We start from the raw sequence: 9145 nt of genomic DNA, 5'->3' as shown, positions 1-9145 counted from the left end.
TTCCCTATTTCCTTTCCACCTCGGCTTCTCTTGCCCATCAGCAAGGGTGATGAGAGCACAGTGGATTTAGATCTATTGCCGAAGTTCAGGAGCCCTGAAGCAAAGAACCTTTCAAACACTGTAAATTCAGAGTTTTGAAGCTGCAGAGCCAAAATACATGTATTTGTGTTAACTTCGTGCTTCTCTGGGGTGACTCCTGTCCTGTTCCCATCTGCAGAAGTGGGACTGCATGAAAGCAGGGGCTAGGTAAGTGGTAAAAGCTGTTGCTAAATTGTTGCTTGCCTTGGGTTTTTCTGCTCGTAGGAGGGACCGGACCTGTCTGCCTTAACGTGTAGGAGATGTGGGGTCCAACCAAATGCTACACCTTTCATTTTCTTTTTTTGGTTGTTGTCATCTCTGCCTTGGCTGTGAGTGCACCTCCCTCCCCTGCCAGTCCTGCATGGTGCTGGGTACCGGGGACGAGGGTGTCATGTCCCTGATGTGCTTCTCCAGGGATGAGTCACTATTCCAGTGATCATGGCAACAAAACACTGTGCCCTCACCTGAGATTTTTATTCCCTAAAAGTTTAGAAGGCTGCTTTCTCCAGGGAAATGCCCCACTGGGTCTCCTGGGGTCTGGGTCACCTTCAGCATGGGCAGCCTTCATCAGTTTTTCTGATGCCTGACCCTCTTTGCTCCTCTTGCAGACCCTTGGCCACCTCCATGGCCTCAGCTCTGGCTGCAGGAAGCCAGTGGGCCTCCATCTCCAGATAAGTATTTTGAAAATAATTTGTTAATGTTCAGATTAAATATAAGGATTAGTATCAGGATTAAAGATCAGGAATGGAAATTGTGACAACCTTGGATGGTGGTCGTTCCTCACCTCTGCCAAGCTCGCCTACCTGTAGGTAATCTCTTCTGCAAAAGACCGCTCCGTTTTCAGGTGTAGCCCACGTTTTTACTGCTGGCACTGTGGTTTGAAATAAAAGCCCTAAGAGGTGCTGAGGGTCCTTGAGCTCCTCCGGTATGAGCCACTGAATGGGATCCTCTGCAGACCGGAGCTGGGCTTTGGTGCTTTTCCTCCCTACCTGCTGTCTCCAGCTTCTCTCTTCCTTGCAGAGCAATAATAAATGTTCTCCTTGATCTGATGCCATGCTAACACTTAGGTTTACAGTTTAATTAGAAATATTTTCTGCTGGCCTTAATCAAAAGCCCAGGGAGGTCAGTATGACCATCACAAGGTTTAACATGGCACGTAAGAGTGAAAAGGAGGAATATGAAGACTGGAGCATTAACTTTGCTCTGAAATGCAGTGCTTAGCCCCTGCTTCCATCAAGGTGCTGACACGTTTGCCCCTGCAGAGCCTGGATGTGCTTGTGGAAGTTTATACCTGCATTAAGATCAGCAGCTGCTGGGGCAGTGTGTGATGGGGACCAGGGATGGGGACTGCGGGGGGACAGCCCTGTCCGCCTGCCAGCCAGCAGCAGCCACTGGCCTTTCCGTGGTGAAGCCCCCTGGGTTTGCCCCTGGGGCTGGTGGAAGTGAATTGTTTTCAGCCTCCTTTTTTTGACATGTATGTGGATTTCTTTGCTGAGGTGACGAGATGAGCGAGCTGTGTGTCTTGTACCTGCTGGCTGACCAGAACAGCAGTGCTGAGCAAGGGGCACCTAAAGCAGCTCCCTGGACTGCACCCGTGGATATCTCAAGGCACTGGTGGTGTCTCCAACTCCATTTGTCCACTTGGAGGCACCAGCAGTCTCACCATCTCCTCGGAACATCTCATGTATACTTTCCAGCCTAGAATTACTAATTCTGTGCTGAAACTATTGCAGTGTTCTGGATAGTGTCACTTTGGAGCTCGCCGTTTGTAGCGCTGCTGCTGTTGCCTTGGCTGCTTGGCTCAAGTTCACAGGAAGCCCAGGAGGGTCCTCTGCCATCACTGCTGCAGCTCACGAAATCTCCAACTAATGCTGATCCCTAAAAATATTCTCTCATGCTGCCTGCGAGTTGCTGCAACTCATACAGGCATCTGCCAGCTCCTTAAAAAAAAAAACAAAAAAAAAAACACAAAAAAAAACACCCTCTAAAAAAAAAAACCCAAACTCAAAAAAAAAAAAACAAACCCAAACAAAAAAACCAACCAACCAAATAAAAAAAACCACCCACCAAAAAAAAACAAAAAAAAAAACCCACAAAAAACCAAAAGACCCTTTGAGTGCTAGGTGCTATGAAAGCAATCTGGCACATATGGTTTGACTATAAGCATGACTATAAGAATGGGACTCGTTGGCATCGGCTGGTTATTCTGAAATTACTTTGATGATAAACAAGTGTTTAAGGGAAAAGTAAACTGTTCATTGCAATCTAGCTACTGACAGCATAGTTACAAGATTTACAGTTATGTAAGACTAAGCTGCAGACCAACTCTTCTTTGGCTAAGTTGTAGACCAACTCCTAGACGTTGTTCTAGTTTCTTCCATCCCCAAGATGTGGCTGTGACCTTGGCGTAATTTTCAATAAAGATTTTCTGGGTTGTTGGTATGCGGTATCTGCATATTCCAGCTGTCCTCGGGGATGTCTTCAGAGGTGGGCCTTGGCTTCAAGATTTTCTGTGAACTATTAATCAGTGTGTAACCCTCCAAGAGAAACAGTTGGTGTTACTAGCTGCCCCTCAGGCTTCTACAAGAGCTAGAGGAATAGCTAGGTAGTGAAGCCTTTGCGGGCCTGCTAACGGGCAGCCCTACTGCTGTACAAGTTGAGTTACAAATGCGCTGTGTGATGCTTTCCTAGCTCTGCGCTGAGACAGAATGGGGGCCCCCAGAGCCCCCTGGCAGCCCAGCTTTGGGGGCTGAGTGGCTGGAGAACCGAGGCTTCCCCAAAACTCACCAAGCAGGTATGTTTGGGTAACAACTCCTGTGCTCTGACAAAGGAATCCAGAAAAATGATGAGGTTGATCTGTCGGATCGTTCTGAGATTTACTCATAAAATGCAGAGCGAGCGCCCAGCTGTTCCGTGCGTTAGCCGTTCAGCAATAGGGGTTTGTCTCCACTTGGACACACGGAGCATGATGCTGGGGCCAATGCAGCACTGGGCAGAGCAAGTGAGATTTTAAGTCTGGTTTTGCTCTGCAATGTGTCATCCTAAAAGCAGGTGAGGCTGTGGGTCCAGGGCGGCCTGGCACGGCAGCGCAACTTCAGTCAGGATCTGGTGTGCAGCTGGTGGCGCATCTCGGCCATGGAGCAGAAGTCAACCAGAACAGTGAAGTTACCTTTCGTGTTGAGCGCACTTTTCTGAAATGATAACTAGAGTTGAGGAAACACGTTTGAGTTTCTTAAACTTCTCTCTATGCTCCCAGGCTATTTTTATCTGTCACACCCTACATGTCTGGTCTGCTAGCACAACCCAAAGCCACATGCCAAGCGGGGGAACCTTGGGCTTGTGCTCAGGAAAATTGGGGTGTTAAGAGATGGGGGAACAACTGAGACATCTCTTGGCACGTGAGAGGATGAAGCAGCCCCTGGCAGGGCTGAACACCACGGTGCTTCGCAGGAGGCTGTGCACCTCGGTGTCACACCCCAGCCTTTCTGCTGGGGCGGCAGAGATGTGGCTCCTGGGGGGGCTTTGGAAGCTGTCAAAGGGGAGAATGGGGGAAATTACACAGAAAAACGTGAGTGCTTTGGGCTCCATTGGGCAAGAACTGTTACCAACGGCCTTAACATTTATGGAAAAATTCTGCTTTTTTTCCCCTGGAACAGGAGAGTTCTTGCTATTATTGAAGCAATAAGTAAAAATGCTCGATATATTAGAACAGCTGTGCATCTGGAAAGAAAGACGCTTTAATTTGACAAAAAAAATATTTTGTGGCGGTAAAAAGAAATAGCTGGAAACGTTAAAAATGCAGTTTAGTTTCCCGCAACAGGGGCTTCTGAAGCAGTATTCTAGTAGCTACTGATTTGGGATGGGGGGGAATTGAAAAAGTTTCAAATCCCCTCTAGATTTGTACAGTTTCTGTGAGACAAGAGCATATTTAAACATTTTATTTTCTGTCTTCAGTTTCTTGATGTTTTAGTGCTCCAAGCAGGAGGATTTCTGGAAAGAAAAGGAGGAATAAATTGGGTGAGATGCTGATTTGATGCTGGGGGTATATGAAGATATTCGAGGCTGTTAGTTGTTGAACAAGGATTCCGGGGGCTGTTGACATAGTCGTGGAAATTGGGAGTCAGTTAAAAACGTCAACTGTAACAAAATAATTCTCAAATATTTGCTAATTGCATGTGAGCGCTTGGCCCGTGGAGGCGGTTGGGTGCGCCAGCTGGCTGCCGGCAGCGGCCGATGCAGGGAGTGCTTCTGGAGAGGGAAGTGCGCGGAGACTTCGCAGGGCGTTGCAGCCTTAAACGTTACCCTTGGCGGGTTACTTTAGAAGGTAACCTGGTTTTGTTGTCCTTTTTTAAGCAGCGTGTGGTTTTTGTTTTTTTTTTTGTTTTTAAAACAACATAAATTGGAGTCGGTGAAGCTCAGCATTGCTGAGTCTGCCTATTGGTGGCAGAATGAACCTTCGTTTTCGTGGCCAGTGCTGGCTGGTATCGCTGCGGGGACAGGAGAAGGTGGAAGGCGGCACGGAAGAAGACATGCTTCTCCCGACACATGTGCCTTGTTGAGACAATCCCTGTGTTCTGCTTTTGCCGACGTGAAGAACAACCTAAAAATTACTGGTAGAATTGCATTTGTTCTTGCAGTAGGATTCCAGGAATATATTTCCGTATTGGTTTTGGTTTTTTTCTGAATATTCATTGCTGAGAGTTGATATGAAAAGGATGCCAATTACAATGTGGAAGGAAAAATATTTCTGTTTATTGACCAGTGAAGATAAGTAAAGGGACACATACCTTTTAGAGTTAAGCAGTTGGAGACTTTTATTTGTCTTCTTTTCTTTCGTTATTCTTTGCTGTTTTCTAATATCTATTATTATAAAAGCAGATGAGTAAAATTGTTCAAAAATTACCTGCTGGGATGGTTCCTCAGTGGGAAAATTGCTGGAAAAGCAAAACCCAAGTACTTTATTTTGGTTTGAACTGTCACTATTAACAGGTTTTCCTTGTCCATCTCTGGCTAACTAGAAACAACTCAGAGTTCAGCTGTCCCAGCCCTGCTCCATGAGCAGGGGGGGCATCTCAGAGGTAGGCTTTGCTCTCCATCACCTTTTTTAGTAAGCTTTGAGATGCTTTTTAGTTGCCTCCTTTGACCCAAGTGCCTCGTCCACACTTGCAGGTGTGCAGTGCTCTTTCTGTTAGGAAAATGAATTGATTTTGTCTTTCAGGCAACACTGTTGATTTTCTTGATTAGCCCTTTCTGGGTAATCTTTTTGCTTTGCTAAGTATCAGATGACTTCAGGCTGAGACAATAAATGAAGCATCACAGAAACACCGGACCCCTGTGCAGGGGCAGTGTAGGGTGGCTGTGCCGGCGATGGAGAGGGGGGACCCACCGGTGGGTGAGGGGCAGGGGGGTTCAGCTGGAGCAGGTAGTCCCCACTGGACTGCAGTAGGGGGACAGCCTGACATGATGTTTTCTAGGTGAAAAAGCAAAGCACCCTTTCTCCATCCCTCTGCTCCTTCTTTTGCAAAGGAGAAGCATCTCGAGGGCCGTGCTGGCCCTGCGGAGCGGGGTCTCTGAGAGTCAGGGGGCTGCTTGTTGGGGGCACAAGAGAAGCAAAGAAAGTGGTGGGGCAAGGGGGGGTGGGGTGGTACGTACCCGCACAGCATGCCAAATGTTAGTCTCTGGCTGCAAACTCATTTCAGAATCTTTTTCTTATGAGGGTGTGAACCTGTGGGAAGGGTTGGGAAAAAATGTAATTTTTTCGTTGTCCTTTTTAATCAGATCTAGGACAGAATCCTCTGGGCGCGTGCTGGAGAGCAGGGTGCTGCCGCGAGCATCCCCACACACCCGGGCTGGGCAGATGCAGGCAGGGGCAGCGTTGGCCTGTAAATACTCAAATCTCTTATTTTTTAAGAAACGTTGGCATTACGTTCTGCCTTTGCAAGATATTGCTGTTAGCAACAGTTAACGAAATGACGTGGGTGTGCGTGAGCTGCCCAGAACCTATTCCAAAATATTTATTTGCACGGAGCAGTCAAACCCGAGTGTTCACGCGAATACAGCAGGACGTATTTTTCCATGCACACCACATTTCTGATGGGCCCAAGTTAGCTTTTCTGTGGCAGCAGCCCTGTCTCCCGTTCTTTGTCATGGTGATTCAGTAATGCTTTACTGTTGTCATGGTTGCAGGGTTACTACTAAAGCCAAAGCAACTGCACAGCCCTTTTATTCATAGTTTCAGTGTATAAACTAATTAAGTAAACTGAAAGCTGCAGTCTATTCCCTGGGCCTTGTTTTTATAATACGCGGGATCAGATAGACTCGATTTCTGCAGTCCTCCTAAATATCAAACCTAGCTCTGTTTTCGCCTCCTTGGATGAGCTTTGTATCTTAAGACTAGGCAAAGTTCACTAATCATTTAATTGCGCAGCAATGTCCGCGCAAAACTGAAAAGGTCTCTGGAAAATCTCTTTTGAGCTGCTAAAATACAGCTGGGAGCCAGTGTGTTTCAGCTGAGCTGCATTCCTTATCGCTGCTCTAGTTGTGGCAGAAACCCAATCAAAACGTTTAGTTTCTGAGTTCATGCTTTGCTGTGTTAAAAAAAAAAAAAAAAAGAAAAAAGAAAAAAGTAAAAAAAGGAAAAAAAAAAAAAAAAAAAGGAAAGAAAAAAAGGGTGGTAAAATGATGTGGGGTGGGAGGAGTGTCTGCACAACACCTCACACCTCCCCCCGGCACAGCAGCCCGAGAGCGCAGGGGGGATGGAGAGCCATAAACACTGTGTGGTACCAGCTGCAGCCAGTGGACAAAATGTTCTCCTCAGCCATGAGAAGGTCGGTTGCACAATGACACACGAGTTCATTTTTTATTAAAAACTGAATATAAGCACAGGATCTGTTTGCGAGCCCTGCGAGTGATGCAGAATGCAATCGGTTCTGTGTGAGATGGGAGCGGTTGCACTGGCGTTCGCCTTTGTCAGGGCAGGGTTTGGAAGATTTAGTGTCCCCGATTGGTGTCCTGTTTACTTATCAGCTGCTGCTCTGCCCTTGGCAATCGTCCTGCTCTGCTGTGGACAAGGGGGAATTCAAGGAGAAAATGAAGCAAAGTGAAAACCTATTTCCTCTTAAAATTGGTTGCATCTTAGTGTTCCCTTGGCATCTCCCCAGGAGGACGCACTTGCTCCGGCATCCGTCCCAGGGAGCACAGTGCTGTGCAGGGTCAGCAGGACGCCTTTCCCCCGCAGAGGGGAGCAGGAATGTGGGAGATGCTTCTGCCTCCTGGTTAAGCTGGGCTGAGGGCTCGGGTGCCGATCAGCTGAGCTCAAGGTACAAGGGGGGCTTGAACTGCCCCCCTTGCCCCGTGTGGAGCTGTTGGCTGCAGGCCCCTCAGCATCCCCCCAGGCACCAGTGGTCCTCCCGCTGTGCCACTGCTGGTGGGGAGGGTGCCCGGGGGAGTCCGTCAGGGGTCTGGCAGCTGGAGGGGTTCTGCTGCTCCGGGAGGGCGGTGGGCTCCTGGGGAGCCACCCCTTGTGGAGACGAGGGGACCAAGGGGCCTCCTGGGGACTGTTTAACTTTTCCCCTTTCTCCCACGATGAAAGCTTCTCAGCTCTCGTCCAAGGGGGTCCCACAGAGAAGCGTCTCTCCGCTACCAGCGGTCCACCCCTTCCTCCACATTCTGTGGGGTGCGAGAGCAGCAGGACCCCAGCCGGGGAGCTTAGGGCGAGCGGTCAGAGGCAAGCTGGCTGTGCCGTGGCGCCTGCTTACAGCTGTCAGTGTTTCGCAGTGGTACCTATTACCCTGGTAGGACTTCTTTTTTTAATTATTCTCCACATATGGGGGGGGTGGGGTGGGAATTCCTCTAAGGAGAATGAGCCCAGGAGAGGCAGTAGCTCTGCTGTGGTATGTGTTGTTCTTCAGAATCGACTTTCCCACTAAGGCTCCAGCGAACTGCCCAGCCAGCGACACCCTGGGGAGGCGAAAGGGGAGAGGGGTCCTGGGCGCCTGCGGGTGCCAAGGCCAGGAGCCGCTGACCAGAGGGTGTAGCTGCCAAAGAAATAAGGAATCTCGGTGGTGCTTAAAGGGAAATAATTTGCAGTAACGACGGAGGGCCCAGGAAGCAGTGCTGCCTGCTGACCCGGAGAGGGCAAGTAGCTTTCTCCGTGCTTCACGCTCGTCGGTTTGGGGAGGCAGAGATTTCTTCTGCGCGGCAGCAGGGACGTGGCTGGGGAATGATGGGGAGGAGTCCCCTGCCGGCCTGTCCTGCTCCTTGATGGCATCCCCTGCTTTCTGCCCCTTCTGCACGTGGCCCTAACCTGCGGGAAGCACAAGGTCCCCGCGGCCGCAGTGGGAAGGGAGGGTGGTTGATACCATCAGCAACATCTGCGCACCGTTCCCAGCCCCAGCCAGCTGCTCCCGGCTGCTGAGGGCAACGGGGGTCCGTCCTGCTGCCAGTGGGTGTTGCTGTGTTGCTGCCGGACGGGCTGAGACGTGGCTGTGGTGGACACCAGGAGCTGCCCAGAGCAGGTCAGGCTGATGTCACCACCGGGATGCCTGGGGCAGCGCTGTGCCCTCTGCTGCAGCACGGCTGGGGGGCTGTGTCATGAGACCGGGGGGCTTTCCTGAAGGCTAAGGCCAGCAGCGCAACCAGAGTCACCTGGACTAACCACAGTAGCCATGTGCACATCATCAGTCCGACCTGGTGCTGCTCGGTCGGGCGCAGGATGTGTTGCTGCAGCCTTGCCCGTGCCAGCAGGTAGCCATGAGCCACCACCAGCCGCCTCGGTCACAGCATTTGACAGCCCTTAATTTTGAAGTGCAGTTCAAAAGAGGCTTTATTAGGTGAAGGCAAAGAAATAATACTGTGTTTTCCACTTTTTTTCTTTTATTATTCATTTAGCAAAGCAGTGTTTCAGAGCCTGCAGCTCCGCTCATACCTGGGAAGTGCCGACTCATTCTGCAAATGCCGCCTTTTCCCTTTTTATTAGCGGGGAGATCAATTTCCTCTCTCGCCCCAGGAGCCAGGCCACCGCCGTAACAGTAAATCAGCCACGTATGTGGGACTGCCTCCTCCTGCA

The sequence above is a fragment of the Falco punctatus genome, assembly GCF_963210335.1.
Source record: "Falco punctatus genome assembly, chromosome: 4".
Taxonomy (NCBI): Eukaryota; Metazoa; Chordata; class Aves; order Falconiformes; family Falconidae; genus Falco; species Falco punctatus.
This window is presented reverse-complemented; position numbering follows the sequence as displayed.